Source organism: Accipiter gentilis, chromosome 15 (genome assembly GCF_929443795.1).
Source record: "Accipiter gentilis chromosome 15, bAccGen1.1, whole genome shotgun sequence".
Taxonomy (NCBI): Eukaryota; Metazoa; Chordata; class Aves; order Accipitriformes; family Accipitridae; genus Astur; species Astur gentilis.
In genome coordinates, this window is record NC_064894.1 from 29307850 (window position 1) to 29325652 (window position 17803).

The following is a 17803-nucleotide window of genomic DNA, read 5'->3' on the forward strand; positions in this document are numbered from 1 at the left end:
TTACATCTCTGTGTCTCAGATGTGCTATACTTTATGTATCCAGTATAGCATCCATTCATTTCTTACTTGCTTTCTAACATGTAGAGAGTGAAGGAAGCAAACTGATCATACAAAAGGCTTTGAATTTGCTGGACAACACATTGTCTCTTTCTGCTGCCTTCCTGTGATTTCTTTATTGCTATGCTAAATCCACAAGGTTTGGAATAGGTTGGGTATCAAAACGCATATGGGAAGGAGCTGCAGACTTGCCACACCGAACAGATATTCTCACCCAATCTGTCAGAGCAGTGATTTATACATGCTGGCTACAGATCATTTTGAGGAGGGATTCTGAACAGTGCAATTCATGCCAGAGTCAAGAATTTAGGGGACTAACGTGTTTCTTAAGACAAAGATTCAGGATTTTCCTGTACTTAGGCAGATGTTCCCTTACCATTCTTTCATCAATAAAAATGTTGCACTGTACAGTTTTGAAGGCTTAATTTCTGCAAGTTTATATGTAACGGTCTTTCAGTTTCCACAACAAAATAAAGTATTAAGACAGAAATCCCTGCTGAATCCAAACAATTGTACAGACCAGCCTCTGACTTTTTTCTGGTGAGAGTTAGGGGATCACATCTGCAATCTGCACTTGAGACCTTCTATAAGAGTTGCCATTTATTAGTTTGAACATTCTGCAAGAATATTCCAAAGGACAACTAAAAAAAATGCACTTCACTGCTTCCGAAAACACCTCCAGCAGGCAAAAGCATCAGCACATGTAGAAGAGCAGCTCTGGGGTAAATAGGGAATGTGAGTTACACATCCCAGCCACACAGCAGCCTCTTACGATGCTTCGCCTGCTTTCTGCAGCATTTTGTTCCAAAATGAGTGCCCTGGGTATGTCATCATAGCAATAAGTTCTCACTCTAAACTGGGAGCAGACAAAGTTGCCACAGAATTAATTCAGCCATAGACTTCACAAATGTTGAAGTTGGGCAGAGAACCAGGCAAATGTGGTCTCAGGTTGGGTGAGACAACTGAGTGTTCAGTAATGGGAAAGGACAGAGATTTCTAAGGATTCCCCTTTTCCTAGGTTTGCCTTCTGCTACCCAGCCCAGTTAACGCAATGAGCATTTGCATAAGCCCTGAGATGAATCCATGGTGATACTGCTAAGCCAAAACTTTCTGATTCCTTTCGATCAATTCTGCCCGGTGGGAGAGAGTTGGTTTCCTAATTTTATCGCTAGATCTATGTGACAAGTCTATGGGTGTTCTAGAGTTCCATTTTAATGCCAAACTGCTTTGCAGTTACTTCCATTGCTTTTCTGTGGAAGTGTGGTCCTGCAGCTAAGAGATTGCAAACATAAGCTAATTGTTCTTTTATCTTTCTTGCCATTTCATTAGTGTTCTGGGACAGAATCCAACTGCCATGGAAGTTTTCTTAATCCTCCAACTCTAATTCTTTGCTGACCACTACTGACCTGATAATGATAGTCTGACATTTTTCTTCTCCCCCCCCCCACCACCTTTTTTTTTTTTTTTTTTTTTTTCTCCTTCCCTTGGAGTTTTATACTAATCTTTCTGGCTCTTGTTCCCAAGTGCTTATGTGACACACAGATCCTGTCTACATTTTAGAATCATCTTTTTCTTCTGTCAGTGAAATTACCCTTGATATGCCTTAAAGATGTGACCATATTCTCCAACGACCTCTTGTGGCTTATTTATTTGAACATTATCTTATTTACTTAACCTTTCACTCGGTCCTTTCTGTTTTGAGACTTTTTCTCTAACTCTCTTTGCATTTTAATATTCCTATCTTCCTTACCCTCCTTGCTTTGGAAATTGTCTTGTTTGTTCTCTGTATTACTACTGCTCTGGGATGTCTGTAAACAAAGGAACAAAGGCAAAAGAATTTCTAACAATGAGGAGAGATGACCAGCAAAAAGCAGCAAGATTTGGGTAATCCTCTGAAATTTTTTGTAGACAAAAGGACAGAAGAGCTTTTCTATGGGACTCTGTTTCTTTTGAAACATCATCAAGGAATGGAGACATTTCTGCTGAATATTACTGAAGTCCCAGCAGTGCTTTTACTAAACATCTGAAGTTCTAAAGGAGGATGGATAAAAAGAAATTACTGGATCTATTTAATGATGTACATAATGATAATCGGGTTTGGCAGTAAGTGTTTACACATAAAATAGTCCAGTATTTTCCATTACGGGACCTTGATATTTAAGCACTTTTATGAGTGGGCTACAGTTAAGCCCTTCAAATTAAAGTTTTGCCTGTCTATTTATTATTTCACAGTTAAAGCAACTCGGCCTTTCTGATCATCTAGATCAATGGAATTAAAAACAAAAAAAGTCAATGGATTTTTTGGGGGGTTTGATAGCCATTACACTAACGACTTCTAATAATTCTTTCTTGCAATGTCAATGTGACATTTGACATGGAAAGAAAAAGGGAAGAGATGCCGCAGGGCATCGTTTCAGGCTGTCGTTCGTCCCCATTGCAAATTCATTGAGCTTTGTTTGAATGGGCAGTGATTTCAAATTAGGGGATGGCAGCAAACTCTAGGCGAGAGAGCCAGCGTGCAGCCGTCCGTCCCGCAACTGAGCCATGGTGCTGAGGGAGCAGGCTCTGCTCCTGCTGAACAGACGGATGAACCCTGGGGGCTGCGTGGGCCCTCACTCTGCCCCTGCGTCTCCTGGCTCGGGCAACTGGCACCTGTGCGAGATGGAGAACAAAAGAGACCGTCCGTTCTTTGCACCGGCCGTGGGGAGGAGAGGAGGGAGAGGGAGGAGGGCAGAGCGCAGAAGCCTCTAGCCCATATAATTGTGGCTGGTGGGGTGTTGCCTTCTGCGATTATGTTGCCTTGATTGGCACAGCTCTGTTCTGAGAGGCTGAGGGTCTCTAATGGCTCAGGTGTAGATCAACATCTCTCTGTAATAGTGTTTCAGGTTTGCTTTTTGTTTTCAGCGTTTCATTTAAACAAGATACAGTATTTATACCTACGTATTAACAGAATGCTTATCTGGAAGCTAAAAGAGCATTATCCTCCTGCTATCATCAACTCGTGGAGGACGCTGCTCATCACATGTTATTAACTGTGGCTACCTGACTGCGTAACACCCACTATCCACAGTAAAAGCACAGGTGTGAAAATACCTACACGCGCACACTTTTACATGCAGTGGAACAAGAGTCCATTAAAGCTGCAAATACAGCACCCGAGACTGAGAAAGTTCCAGAATTGAAGCTGCCTCTGTGACCTTTATTTAGCTACCTGTGTTTTTGAATTATGCTACAATCTTTAATTGCATGATCAAAGTGAGCATCTCCTTATTAGTGCACAACATAGGTTTCTCTCACTGGTAATGAATAATGTGGTTGCCTTCAGCACCCCAGACACATTTGCAGCAGAAATTTCTCATCTCTAACATGGGACTAATAACTATTACCCTGCCCAGCTAGGGTCTTAGGAAGGTAATCCATGCTTAAGATGTACTCAGAAGCTGCAGTAAGTCAGGTAGCCTAAGAAAATCCGACAAACAACTGAATGTGGAGGATACTCAGTACATAAAGCATGAGGCTGGACTGGGAGATGAAAGTGAAAAGAAATATTGAACAGCAGCATCCAGTGAACCTCTGCCGTGATACATGAAAAAGAATTGGATGTTGATGTAAATTAATATGAGTAAATTCTTATTCTCACTTTTCTTAATTTTCCAGTATTTTACTTAAATTTCCTTTGGGTGCTTGGAAGCACCTTTTTTTTCTTTGCATGAGATACATTATTGTTCTTGGACAGGAAATTATTTTTGAAACATCCAAGCAGTCAGGCCAGCAGCATATTCTAATTTAATTCAAGCATGAAATATAAGCATGAACTTTAGCTTGCATAGCTATGAATTTTTTCAATGGTCACAAAGTTATCCTGTTGGTCTTAAGGCAACAGCAACTAAAAAATGGTGGTATTTTCCTACTGGGTGTTTCAGTACTTGTTTCCACATACTGTGAGGAGTAGTATGCACTTGATCTGGCACTCTGAAATGGAATTAGAGAGTGGGAGAAACCTGTTCAATTTTCTTTATACCTTACAGAATTTGGAATAATTTAGTCTGGTCTTTTCAAAACCCATTGCTTTTCCAAGCAAAGTTATCAGTCTGTCATGCTGTTGTCTCCTGTCATAAAACTGTCATCACAGTCTCTCTGATGTGGCAACACTGGGGGCACTGGCAAAGCTTCTTGGCTCAGTGGTGCTCAGATTTTGCATGGCAAGCTAGGTTGCTGCAACGAAAGTCACGTGGCTCTTCTGCCACAATGTGGGAGCTACCATGCCTTTCATTACTAATGTCATCAAATACCATCTTGACTTCTGGATCTATTCCCACCCCATTTAAAGTATCAGCTGTTTATTCCCTCACTGTTGACCTTTCTTCCCTCCTTATAATTTGTTGAGCTATCATCCTTTCAACAACCTGCTGTTTTATTTTTTTTCTGAAAAGTCCTGGGAAAGGGTCTGTATAACACTGAGTCTTTATCAAAATAATGGGTATGCTTTTCCATCTGAGCTGTGCATAGGATCATAATGCCAGGAAGATCTGTAAGAATCAAAGAATTGGAGGAAAAGCTGGGTTGGAATGAACCCCTGAAGATACTCTCACCCAACACTCCTCTCAAAGCAAAGCAAATTTGTGTTATCTTATGTTTCAAGGCAGCTTTTGGACCCTATAGTCATACTGTTGCGTTTCTTGACTGTATTTGCTGGATCTCCTAATGTTGTTATATCGGAAATTATTCTGTAATTTATTGTATTAATGATATGACAAATTCATATGCATCTTGTAGCTTGCAAGTCAGTTTATTTCCCTCATCATGTAATTCTCAAGAATTTTTTTAAAGACTTGTTTAATTTAAAGGTTAAATGTTCTCCTTAGTTTCCAATTTGCTGAGTTAGGACTGCTATAACAAGAATATGTAGCCTAGCCCTAGCTTGAATTAACATCCATGCTGAATAATGGTTGTTTTCAGGTGATATATCCAAACAGAACTGTAGGTACAGTTTAGTTTGGTTTTCCACACTATCCACAAGTTTTAATGATGGATTTACAAGAACTCTAGAACACTATACTCCAGAGGGTGGTTTTTTTCTTAAATCTTTCCCAACAAGTCCCCAGCCTTTGGGTCTTTCATTAATCACCAATTTGTTGTAGAAAATAATCTTCTGAAGTTGTAAATGTTTTTTGCCAGAACTATTTTAACTAGCTGCTTTCACCTCGTAATCAGTACTTTGTACAATTTTTGGGGTTTTTTTCATCACAGGCAATAAGTAATGTTTCCATGAACCATTTTCCATTAAATTCCTCTTGAGAATGTGAAAATGACAGACTTTTTTTATGCCTAAAGAAATAATGTGATGTTTTTTCTAAGGACTACTCTGTGATTAAAGGTTCACATTCCAAATAGCTGCAACTTATTCTTTTACCTTTATATGTAGATCCAATTTTACTCTACTGTAGTTGTTAGTTCTGCTGCAGTCATGGTCTCCATGAAAGTTTGTGACTCTGACTCATGCAAGAAGGGAAGAAACCTTTTTTAAAATAATATGTTTCTTAATTAAAAGATTGACTAGACTACTGATACAAACTGGAAAAAAAAAGTTCATTAATTTCCATGGGAATGGTGTGTTATCTCTGTAGGACAAATTAGGGCTGTTTAGAACATGTGAGCTATATCTTCCCATATAATAATCTCTTTGAATTCCTCTCAGTGTCATCCAATTCCTGCATTTGCAAAGCTTTCCTTGTTTCAAAATGTGCAAAATGAGGTGGGGTTGTATTTTTGCATGTGTTTTTTTAATTAGTGGATTACTGGTGTATAGTGTACAATATTTAAACTATACTCCTAACCTGCCATACTCTCTGAATTTTATCTCGTAATGGCTTTGTTCATCAGTGTCTTATCTGTAGATACTGCTTTCTTTCCCTTTGACTACCAGTACCATATCTTTCTTTGTAAAAGAGATATAAAAATGGTTTTGGCAAAACCCATCTTCAGCGAGTGCTAAAAAAAAAAATGCACAAAGGCGTAGTCTATTAGTATCTCAGCACTAGCATTTCTTCCTACAAAAGAAATGGCACTTTCAGGGTTATACAGGCTACCCATGTAAAACCTTTATTTGGCAACTCTATGTACTGAAGCTGTCCAACTAGCTGATAAGCGGGCACAATGCCACTGAAGCAGATGGGCATAGCTGTAGAGAGCCAAAAGACAATGTATGTGCATCAAGTGTGGATGTTGGTGGCAGGCTTCCCAGTCAGTGATGTCTTAACGATTAAATGTCCCGAGTTTTTTGCATCTGTAGTTACAGAGATGCCAGCCTTGCTCCTGGATGGTGTTTGAAAATCTCTTCTATTTTATTTATAAATTATAAAGAACTTTTTGAGAATGCTTGATGTAGAAGGTACTTGAGACAACAAGGTTAAGAGTAAAGAAAATAGTAATGATAACATTTCCCAGCCCAAAACAGGCACATGCTCTTACCCAAAACTGAGATGCAAACTGGAGTTTCAGAGTAAGGAGAGTGAAAGCATTATTTAGGGTATTTGAGCTATGCAGTGGAGAAAAGCAACAGGTACTTTCGGAGAAAGAAAATCAGATACAGAGAAATGTAACTACCGTAATTTTACCAAAAAAGAAGGATTTGGACGTGGCATCATCAATGAAAGAGACTCAAAGGCATGAATAAGGACCATTATACTATTCTTTGATTGTATCACATTTAGGGAAATAGAATTTGGCAAGTCTATGTATATTAAGAGGGCTGTACCACAAAATTACCTGATTACATCACCAGTTTACTCTCAGAACTGGAAGAATCTATTGCATGCAATATTTTTAGCTAATGTTTTTAGATACAAGTTGAAAGTGAAGGAAAAGACAGTTGTCCTAACATACTCCAAGAGAAAGGTTTTCTTTGTTTCCTGAATAATACAGAGCCAAACATGCACACAGACCCAGGTATAAACCTTTCTGAGGAAGGCCATAATTCATCCAATAAACAAACAAAGTGTGATGTGATCTGGTGATTTAAGTCAGATTTTGATTGATAAATGAGGAAGATATTTTTAGTATAGTACTTCCTTTGAATATCAGTCTGGTTTCAGTGTGAAATGAATGTTTTTTAGACACACAAAGTCTTAAATTTCCCTGGAGAAATTAGAAAATGAAGTCCATTTTGCATTTTATGCTCTTTTAGAACATGTGACGTTTGAGTATCAACTTTTATTTTATTGTTATAGCTTCAGATTTCTTTTTTATCTCATTGAATACATTCAAGATTGAAAAAGACTGAAAAAAAAGCCATGTTGTATTAAAACATACTGATCTTGCCAAATCGGGCAGTCTTGCCAAATGACACAGTCTTGCCAATCAGATGTACCAGAAGGGAATAAGGGAAGGGGAAGTGTGTTCTTTGTCTTCCTCTCTCCCTTCCCCGTGGCTCATTAGCATCACACAGTGAGTCAGTCACACTCATGTGGGCACGGTGACAATCTCCCAGGTATTCACCCCCTACACAAGGAAGTTGCATCTAACTCTGTGTTCACCGTACAGTTTCATGAAGCTAGTTTTTGTGCCTCTAGAATTTGGTTCTATCCACTCCAGCTGTCTTAACCTCCCCAAAAAAATTCAGTCTGGCTCCATAGTACTGTTGGCTGTAGTCCATTTAAAGGCAGACACTCTGCAGATCCAATTTACGTATTTTTGTTATCTCCAAAGAATGGGAAGCGACCTTTGCAGTTGACTGGTACTTTCAGAACAGCCACCAACCTCCCAAAACAGAGCTGCCAGCCAGTGACTTTCAAAGTCTGTGTGCTCTGCTCCCCAACATTGAAACACAAACTCTCTTAGTATCTTAGCCTCTTCCCAATTTTTTTCCAAAACTTTGGAGTGTTGTTAGGAATTTTTGAAAATTTGTACTTTAGAAAACAGTTCAGAGGGAGGTAAGAAAGCACTTGATGGTCCTCACTTATTTCTCCTATGACAAGAATATCTTTAGCTGCAATTAAATCTCCTTTGGAATATGAATACCAAGGAACAAACTCAAAGCCCTGTGAACTCAATGGCCAGGCTCCTCATGGCTTTGACTGTTAAGGCGTTAAGTCAAAGAAACTGGAAGGGAGAAAATGATACCTGGGAAGCTGAATACAAACCTCTCAATTTATCAAAAAGATCTTATTGTAAATGGCTTAGTTTTAGCAAGAATTTTGATGTATTCACTGAGGGAGATGGATTCCTTTTATAAATAGTTGCAGTTGGCACTCAAATACTGAGGCATCAATAAAAGAATCTAGATAAATGTCAGTAGAGTCTTGTTCCTAGCAACAGTATCTATTGATTTCATTTTTTTGCATTCTGTTAAAAATGAACACTGAAAGAATCCTGAGTGTCCTGATTTGTATTTTTAATAGGGAATTTAAATGGGCACAGCTTAAAATAAAATAAAATTAAAATAAACTGTCCAGTGACTGAATTATAATCAAGCTTTTTCTTTGGGGGTTTTTTGAAAAGGCCAGAGACACCAAGGAAACAGTCAATACTCATGTATCTCCACCAATATGGTGATGTCTGAAGCAAATTATGACTTCCCACCTTTCCAGTGAGAAACCCTTCTCATTAGATTACAACCAGAATATATTTCTTTTGTTTATTTTGCCTGGACAAAACCACCTTGCCTTCCTGGCTGCACATTGTCCAGTTCAAGCAGGAGGGAGAGACAATGTTCCCACCCAGGTCTGGTCATGCAGCAGAATGGGTAGATTTCTCCTAGGGCTGCCTGAGTTTGAAAAGGACCCAGAGAAGTGCTCCTTAGCTGGTGAGGCTGGTTTACCCTGGGTGACATGGAAGCATATGGCAGGGTGAGCATGGCACAGAGTCCACATGGAGAAGCACTGCTACCCTGCAGAGGGGTTGGGCAGTCAGTGAGGCTTGTTGGACCACTCTTAAGAACTGGTACCATCAACGGAGCCTCTCAGTAGGGTGGTGGCCCCAGACCGGGCAACGGTGGTGGGGAACAACACCACTTCTTGCCAAGGGGCTATTCACATATTCTGCAGAAAAGCAATTACACAATCTATTCTTGGGCATTTTTCCAAATATTTCTTAACAATTGAGGCAGACTTGTACATGCAAAACTGGTTTTCCATGTATCACTTTTACATTAAATGTGTGGGATTTTTTTGCAGCGGGTTCATTCCATAGCAAGAGTCATTTTCAGGTGAAGCCTTGGGTAAAGTAATTGCAGCTTCTAGTAGCCAGTGATCTTGTTCATGTTTCTTTTTCATTGATAATTCATTGGTAAAATGTTCTGTGGTGCTACAAGTTACAGTGAAATTTTACAGCAACAATTCCTGCAGTTTTCCCCTAAGATTTAATAACAAAAAAATATCCATAGAAGACATCTTGAATTCTTGTGACTGCAATTTCTACACTAATCACTATGTACAAACTCTGAGGAAATCCAGGGCTTGAAATGCTTGGTGTCTTAAGAAAGGTCTAAAAGGCAGGGTTTGGAAAAATTCTTTCAGAATATTTCTAGCCCTGGCATTGAAGAACCAAATGTCCTCCAAAATCGCATCATTTTGATTTCTATCTTTCTTTCTTTTTATGCCAACTATAATATGAATTTAACAGCTGATAAGAACTGCTCAAAAAATAATGCCATTTCAAAGCCATGATTTCAAGTTTTTAAATCTTGACTAAAATATCTTTAGCATTGACTTCTAGTGCTAGTATCTCTTGAGGTAGAACCTGGTAGATTCATGTTGGAATTGAAACAGAGGATCAAAACAGCACTATTATAAGGTTCTCTGTTGCCTGACCAGCTCAAGTTATGTCTTGAAGAATAGAGATATTCCTAGAATTCTGATATGAAGAAAGTATTATAAGCTCTATTTAAGTGAAAATTATCTGTGTATCATTTTCCTGTTACTTACATTTAATTAGTAATTTCTATTTTAAAAGACTTTATAATCTCTTCCACGAACAAAAGAAAGAATGCTGAAAAAACTAGGAAAGTAAAATAAGATGAAAAATACTAATCCATCTCTGAATATATGCATGTATATGTATGTGTCTGCAGCTGGGTGGATATGTACTGTATTGCAGTAAACTGAGTATTCAGATATTTGAAGTTGCTTCCTGCTGGTAAATGTTTCACAACAAAGATGTGATCAAAAGAAATACAGGAACTGAATGATGAGTGAAGCCAAACCAATTAAATCTCTACTGCTAAGTCAAAAAGGTAAAATAAATATGTCCTGTTAAAATTTCTGCCTTACCTTACTTTATTTCTTAAATAAAATGCACTTATTGTTAAAAAGGTCATGAGCTTTAACATATGGATGCAGAAGAAACCTAAAACAAAACAACCCCCAATAAACAAGAAGAAATGAATTTGAAATGACAAAAAACAAAATTTCTCTGCTCCCCATTTGTAAGAGGAATGGCAGAAATATTGTCTTTTTAAAGAAAACTCTTTTTTAAAGTAACTCCTTAGTTACAGATTACTTTTATTTGGCAATGTAGAATATTTGTAACACCCTAGTGTAACATAGTAAATTGACTGAACAATGCTAAAATGTAAGTTATGTATTTCTGTGTGCTTACTTTTACGTTCTGGCCATTCGCCCTTATAGCATCATATGAAAAGAAATCATTATTTATTAAGAATAGAGTGACTACACTGAGAAAATGTTGTGTGTCTTTCTTAGGAAGGCTGTATGAATGGGCCCATATACCTCCTGAGTTGTTTATGGGTTCTTGGAATGAAGGTTTGCAATTTAGTGTTTAAGGTAAAATTTTAAGATGGTACAGTTGGACACTGAAACAGAAGCTGAAAACCAAACTAAAGTGTTGCAGTACCCAAAAGCAGCTGCCATGTTAGCACTTCTCCCAATCTTTTCCACTAAAACCTGAAGAGCTGTGAATCTGAGAAACAGAAAATGAACAAATGAATGATTCAAGCTTAAGCATTTATGGACCATCAGTGTGTGCAGGATACAGGAGACAATAGTTCCCAGAAGTTGTCTCTTCAGCAGTACTTTGGGGATGTTTTACACTGGTGAGGTTTATTTTGTTTTGTTCTTTCTTTTTTTTGGGGGGGGGAAATGGGAGTGCATATCTGCATAGTGCAGTGTTACTATCTCATTTTTTATGTCACCAGTGCAAGATTTTTAATAGGCTCTGTGACATAGGGAATTTTGCCTTGGAGGAGTTTAGCTTTCCAAACAGCAAGGGTGGAGTGATCAGTGTCAGATACAGAGAAATGAACCAAGTCCTGGAAGTGCCTTTTCCTCTCAGTCGACCATAATGGGAATGTAGACACTGCTCAGAGGAGGACATCTGCATTGCAGACATCTAAGTGTGGGCAGATGGATATCACTCCAGCAGCAATATGCTCTGTAGAAATCCAGCTTCTCTTATGCAGAAGGACTTGGAGCTATGTCTTCAGAAAAAAAATTAAATCTCTGCTGTACATTCTGGGCCCAGCATAATTCTGGCACACAAGAAAATGGAAACAAAACAGAAGCAGCCAAAAGAAAAAAGGAGCCCAGTGAGTCCCACCCAAACTAAAACTCCTGGGCTATGAGTAGACTGAGGGGTGACTGCACATCACAGCAATGTGCTAGGCTCTGGGCTGTCCCTTCATCCATTCGTGACCTGACCAGAATGTGCCTCAGCTTTCTTCCTGCTTTTTATGCTTCTGAATCCTTCCCACACAAATCAAGGGGAAAATAGATTTAATACACTCCTATATAAAATCAGGGCTTATAACTGAGCCCAAGGAGCTTGAAAGTTTATACATAGCCACTAGGTGTATAGAAGCCTCTGGGAAGAAATTTTAAGCAGCACTTGCTCTATATCTGCAAGCAGTGATTGCTCAGGAGTAAAAAACCAATCCAACAGTAATTTTCTCTTTGGTAGTGACCAGTTCTGATGCACTTGACAGTGCTGCAGCTTTCAGTCAGTTGTGGCAGAGGATGCTAATTATTAAAGTGTAATGTAAAGGAAGTAAAATACCAGAGAGATTTTTTTACCTGAATGGAGCAAAGGGAAGGAGAAAATATGTATACATTTGTGACTGATGAAAGGCTGAAGAGCGAAGGACTCACAATGCCAAAGGGTTAAATAATTCCCTGATAAACACAAGCAGACAACCTAGACTGTCACTGCAATTTGGGGCAGAAAAGTCCAACTCAAAAATGGATTGTACAAAATCAATTCGCATTCGCTTAGAAACAGAAACTCACAAAGATGGGCAGTACTCTGATGCTATGGCCATGGTTGACAAAAAATAAAATAAAACGGCAAGAAAAGGTCTAACTCCTAACAATATGAAGAATTCAGCCAAGCAAAACTAGTTCAAGCTGCATGCTGTGACAACCAACAAGCAATGAAAAATATCCGGAGGATTATGGCATTCTACAAGAGCTTCCCAGTACATTCAAGAAAGTGAATGAACATTTATTGAAGTTGAACTGGTTGCGCAAAGCCCTCTGCTGCCAGGAACATTATTATTTGTTGTCAAGGCTACTGGTTTGGCCCTGAGCTCTATCCCATTGAGGCCTGTAGGTAACTGCTGGGCAGAGAAGACTTTCATCTGGATCATTAAAAGCAGAGCACGGTTGCTCTTTGTGTTAGGTTGCTGAAAACAGCAGTTCTGCTTAAAACAGCTGGTCCTCACACATTCAATAACTGAATCTCTCTTTGGCGTGAATTTGGCTCCTGATTCCTCATCAGAGTTAAGCTGTGGTTTCTGATCCTGCCCTGCACTGGAGCCTTTCTGCTGAGGTGTGGTTTCTGCTGGGTAGGTTCAGAGCTGGACTCTCCACCGCGCTGTGCTGCCCACACCCTCATCAGCTCTCCGGGGAAAGCCTCAGGCAATGGGAATGGGAAAGAAATAGCAAAATGTGCAAAGCAGATTAAATTAGAGAATGGCGCCTACTAAGTGGCCGCATGAAGTCGCCCTGTAGACTTCTGTCTGTCCCTGCAAATGGACTTCTCCCAGGGGAGTCTAGGTGAGGTCTTTTACTAGTTCCAGGAAGGTGAAAACCAGAGGCAGAACTTCTGCTGTTGGGTGCTGAAAAGGTTCGAACAGGCAACACTACAGAAGGTTATGACAACTAAACCATGGACTTTGCTGTTCAGGAACAGCTGACTCCACCAAATAGTTATTTCTACTTTAGAGGGGCTTTTCAAAGGTAAGCAGAGCTGTAGGCAGCTCAAAGATTAGCTGAATGTTATCAGTAAGTTTAGATGGTATTTTGGTGCCAAGTATTCAGAATACCACTTGTTATCAGATTTGATGAGGAAAAGATAAGTTTGAAAATTGTATTTCTAAGTGAAGGATCTTCATAGACAGAGGAAATCAGGGGAAAATAACTCTAGAAGCAAAGATAGTGATAATTGTGGACAGTTGTCCTTTCCAGACATGCTGGGCTCAAGGTGACCCTTGAACAACTCAAGTACTCTTGCCCAGGTAGCATAAAAAATCACATTTTTAATTACTATGGCAAATGTAGTAATTATAATTTTCAGAAATGTATTTAGTTTCTTTTTCTTGAATGAAGCATGGGCAGGTCTGGGGGCCTAAAATTTTCAGGTTTGGAAGAATCTGAAACTAAAATTGTGTACATTTTTAAAAAGAAAAATAAGTAGCAATTCACTAATTACAACAATTCAATAGCTTTGAATTGCACAAGGTAGTATCTTGTAGGTACGGAGGCCTTGTATCCCTCAGTCAAATGTGATTGTAATTGACTCACATATCCAAATGGAATTTAGGAGCAAGAGAAATGCCATTTAAAGTTCTGTGAAAAAAATGCTTGTATGTAAAATGCTCATAGCTATCAGAGTCGCTCACTGTTTATACTCAAAAGGTATGTGACATATTTCTCCTTCAGGCAAAGCAACAAAAGTAATAGGGGTGAGTTCTGGTGACCAGGTTTAGATCAAAGGAAGTAGTGGGCTACCTGGACCTTTGGTTCTTGTGCCCTTGTGATCATTTTTCTGTTGGGCTGTGGAATTAAGTCTAGTAATTTAATTTCTTTGACCTTCAGTTTCCCTGTTCGTAAAATGGAGATAATGTGACTTAGCCAACTTTGAGAGAAGCGTGAAGAAGGATGTATGGATTCTTAGTTCTTTTACAAGAATTTTAATATTTCAGTTTCCCATTCCCCAAGAAAAAAGACATCCTATATTAATTTGTGATGATTCATAGCAAATTTTCAAACCTGTAACTAAACAGTATCAATAAATCATAAAGTAGGTAATTCTTCTCATAATTCTTTGTAGACAGTTATAAATTCATGTTTACTTGAAGAAGGGTAAGTGTATTCTACCATATAAGAGCTGTATTTAGATAAAATATTTTACAACCCCCTAGCTTTTACTGATTGACTACAACTTTGCAAAACAGTAGGCATTTAAATTTTCAGTCTTAGCCTTCCAGTTGTACCACTTTCCAGTGTGGATTTCCATAAAAATAATAAGCTGTGTTGTCACTGCTATGCCTCCTGTCAGTACCTCCTGCTTGGTCAAGTGTGTGTTCATCAAGGTTCTTGTCTTGTTGATATGTGACTGCTGTAGCATTGTGGTGGCTTCTGTCAGATAATGCAGCTGTCTTGAACTCCCACATATGACAAAAAAATACAGCTATAGCCCTTTGAAGAACTCTTATAAAATGTGTTTCTAATTAGATACATATAATAGAGAGTACCAGAGGGATTTGTTCATTGTCACAGACCTTCAGAGCTGAATTTCCGCAACAATTTGCTGAAGCACGTAGACAACAAGAGGCATTTATGACTGCATGTGATCCAGAGATAGATAAGAGATGTGCTAGATCTGAAGCATCTGAAATAAGAAGCAGTGGGAAGCAGAAGCATCCTTGTATTTCAAGACAATTATACTCAGTGTTTATCCGCAGAATTCAGGCAGCAAACACTTAATACAACATTTCAAAAGGAAGCAGTTTAACACATACTTTTAAAAGGCATTTGTAAACCTTATCTGTAGTCCAGTAACAGCAGATGCTTGTTAAAAGAGTGAAGCTAAAAGTCAGATAAATTTGTCATTTTTTTGGTGATAGACTACACAGTGGAAAAGAAGTTTCACTTCTTCATGTAAGCTCTCTGCTGGGACAAGCAGCTCCAAAGTGCCTTGGAGCATTCTGCTGGATGTGCTGGGCACAGGGAGCTTTTTAATCAGCTGTTGCTTATGTGCAGTGTGACATGTTGTGCCATGAACAGCCGACCTAACAAAACCTAGTTTCCAGTGGCGTTCTCCCACATTTTTTCTCCTTTGTGTTGACTGATAAAAGATGAGTAAGACTTTCTCAGTATGATGACTTAATAGAGCATCTCTTCCCATTTGTAGGCCTATTTTCCTGAAACTTTTGCAAAAAAATATCTTTGAATCTTCTAGTCTTTTGTCCAGTTTGCTTAAAATTGTTTAGGAGCACAGAAGTTATTTTAAGGGATCAGATATCGCACATGGATATTACTGCTTAAGTCTCATTTCTTTGGGAAATCAGTCTAAATGCAGTATTTAGAATTTTCACTGTAAGAAAACCAATTATCTTTTTGTGTCAGAAGGAATACTTGTATTAACTCCATCAGAGTATATGTATACTTGTATGTAACATTAAAGTATTAAAATAATTGGTGAAAACCAGCAAGTTAAGATGCTGCAAAGTAGAAAAAAATGCCAGATTAAGGTTATTGAATCTAAATTAATGTTTCCTTCTCTTGTTCTGGTAGTTATAATGCTCAATGTCACCTGTGAAAGCCAGGTGTACCATGAGCAAGCTCCAGGAAAATGAAATGCTCAATATACTTAAAGTCTCAGAGTTGGATTTAAAAAAAAAAAAAAAAAAGAGTGTGTTAAGACCATGCATCTGAATTACGTTCCTATGTTGCAGTTTTATGAGCAACCTACACTCAAAGAGAAGATGTGCATTAGAGAGGCCATGAAATCTCCATCCCTGGAGATATCCAGACCTCAACTGGACAAATCCCTGCACAGCTTGATTTATGCTGGTTGAGCTTTGAGCATAGATTGGACCAGGTGACCTCCATAGGGTCCCTCCTGACCTAAATAAATCTATGATCTGTGACCAAATCTATGGACAAGAAAGAGCTGTCCTACAAATTATGTGTAATTTGTATGCTTTGAATTACTTAAAATTACTTCTGTCTAAAGCAATTCAAACCTTTAAAACTGTGTTAGCTTTCATTAGATCAATATTTATCATAATTCTTTAAAATCTGTACGTGGTCTACCTAATAGCTAGGCTGGCCGGCAATTATTTGGTTATCTATAAAAATAAGAAATAGAAACAGGCCTAAATTTTACTTATGTTGGATGTATTCTCACTTTAGATCTCCTGAGAACAGACAGAATTGTAGTATTTTCACAGTATCTAGAAAGTTAAGTAGAAAATGGCATATTGAATGATAGATAATCTGATGCAAAACAGCAGTTCCAAGAGAAATGCAGGAGGAATCCTACATAGTTTGTTACTGAATTTACAGAATGAGGTTTTCATTCATCACAACCAACTGTTTGTCATATATTTTTTGTAAGGGCTAGATAGCATATGGTATAAAATATTGTCTGCTTATTTGGAAGGTGATTTAATACAGAGGTGTGCAGAAAGCAGGGTTTCCTGATTTGGAAAAGTAGTTTAACAAAATGTAATCAGTATAGTTTGGAGAAAAGACAACAAAACAAGAAGAGTAAGTCTGTAAATACTTGAGAGAAATGGGTTGGTGATATAAAAGGAGGAAATAGCCCTTAGCTATAACAGGAAGGGAATAGTGTTGTGTCTCTGCCATATTTCACACATATGCAGTGCCATGGGTCTGTGGAATGAAATTAGCAAACGTGCAGAATTGAGTTGTGAACAACTAGAGGATAGCTACGACAGCCATTAGTAAAACATTTGTAGATCCTAAGGTTTGTTAGATGATGGAATAATTTGTCAAGGGAAGTTCTCAAGCACAAACTTTTAGATAAGAGTAGCAACAGCAGGTCAAACTCTATTACACAAGATCCTCCAGCATTAGGGCAGGGAAATGCAGTTTCCAGTCCAAGCACATAAGGTCTTATAAATACCAAAAAAAAAAAAAGCAAAGTAGCGGCCAGGAGAGAAAACAGGTACTCCATTACTCCCATCTGATATGTGAATAAGAAGCTTGGCAACCACCAATGAACAGTTATTGCTTAAGCATGAGTACTCCTCCTATACACTGCAAAACAAAACAAAACAAAACAAAAAACAAAACCCAAAGAAATTGCCAATTTAAACACAGTCTGCCCCTGAGGGTGTTGAATAATTATGAACCCTACTTTGGAATGTCACAAAATGTATTGATAGAGGCAGCTGTCATGACCAAATCCATCTATATTTTGTAGAAATGCTGCAAAATAACCTCTCTCTCTCTATATATATGTATGTTTATTTTCTTGAGGTTATATATATAGGTTTAATTTCTTGAGACTAAATCCAAACTTGCAGAATCCAGTGCCTACTTCAATTAGGCTTTGTTATTTAGTAAGTTATACTTGAATAACCATTTGAAAAATCAGCTCTGCACTTCTCACATATAATTGATATTGCATGCCTCTCTTGATATTGTAATATTCCCCATTAGAACAATAATAAGAGAACCAGATTAGTTTCAAATTCAGATGTCAGACCTATCAACTGTTTTCTCAGATACAGATTTTCTGGTGTGACTGAGTACTCACTAGG

At 38.3% G+C, this 17803-nt stretch overlaps 1 protein-coding gene across 2 annotated transcripts in view; it reads left to right on the plus strand.

The window, feature by feature from the left end:
- The window catches only part of NKAIN2 (sodium/potassium transporting ATPase interacting 2), a 559539-nt gene that overhangs the window by 281418 nt on the left and 260318 nt on the right, over positions 1 to 17803 (plus strand). The gene's annotated exons all lie outside the window — the stretch shown is intronic.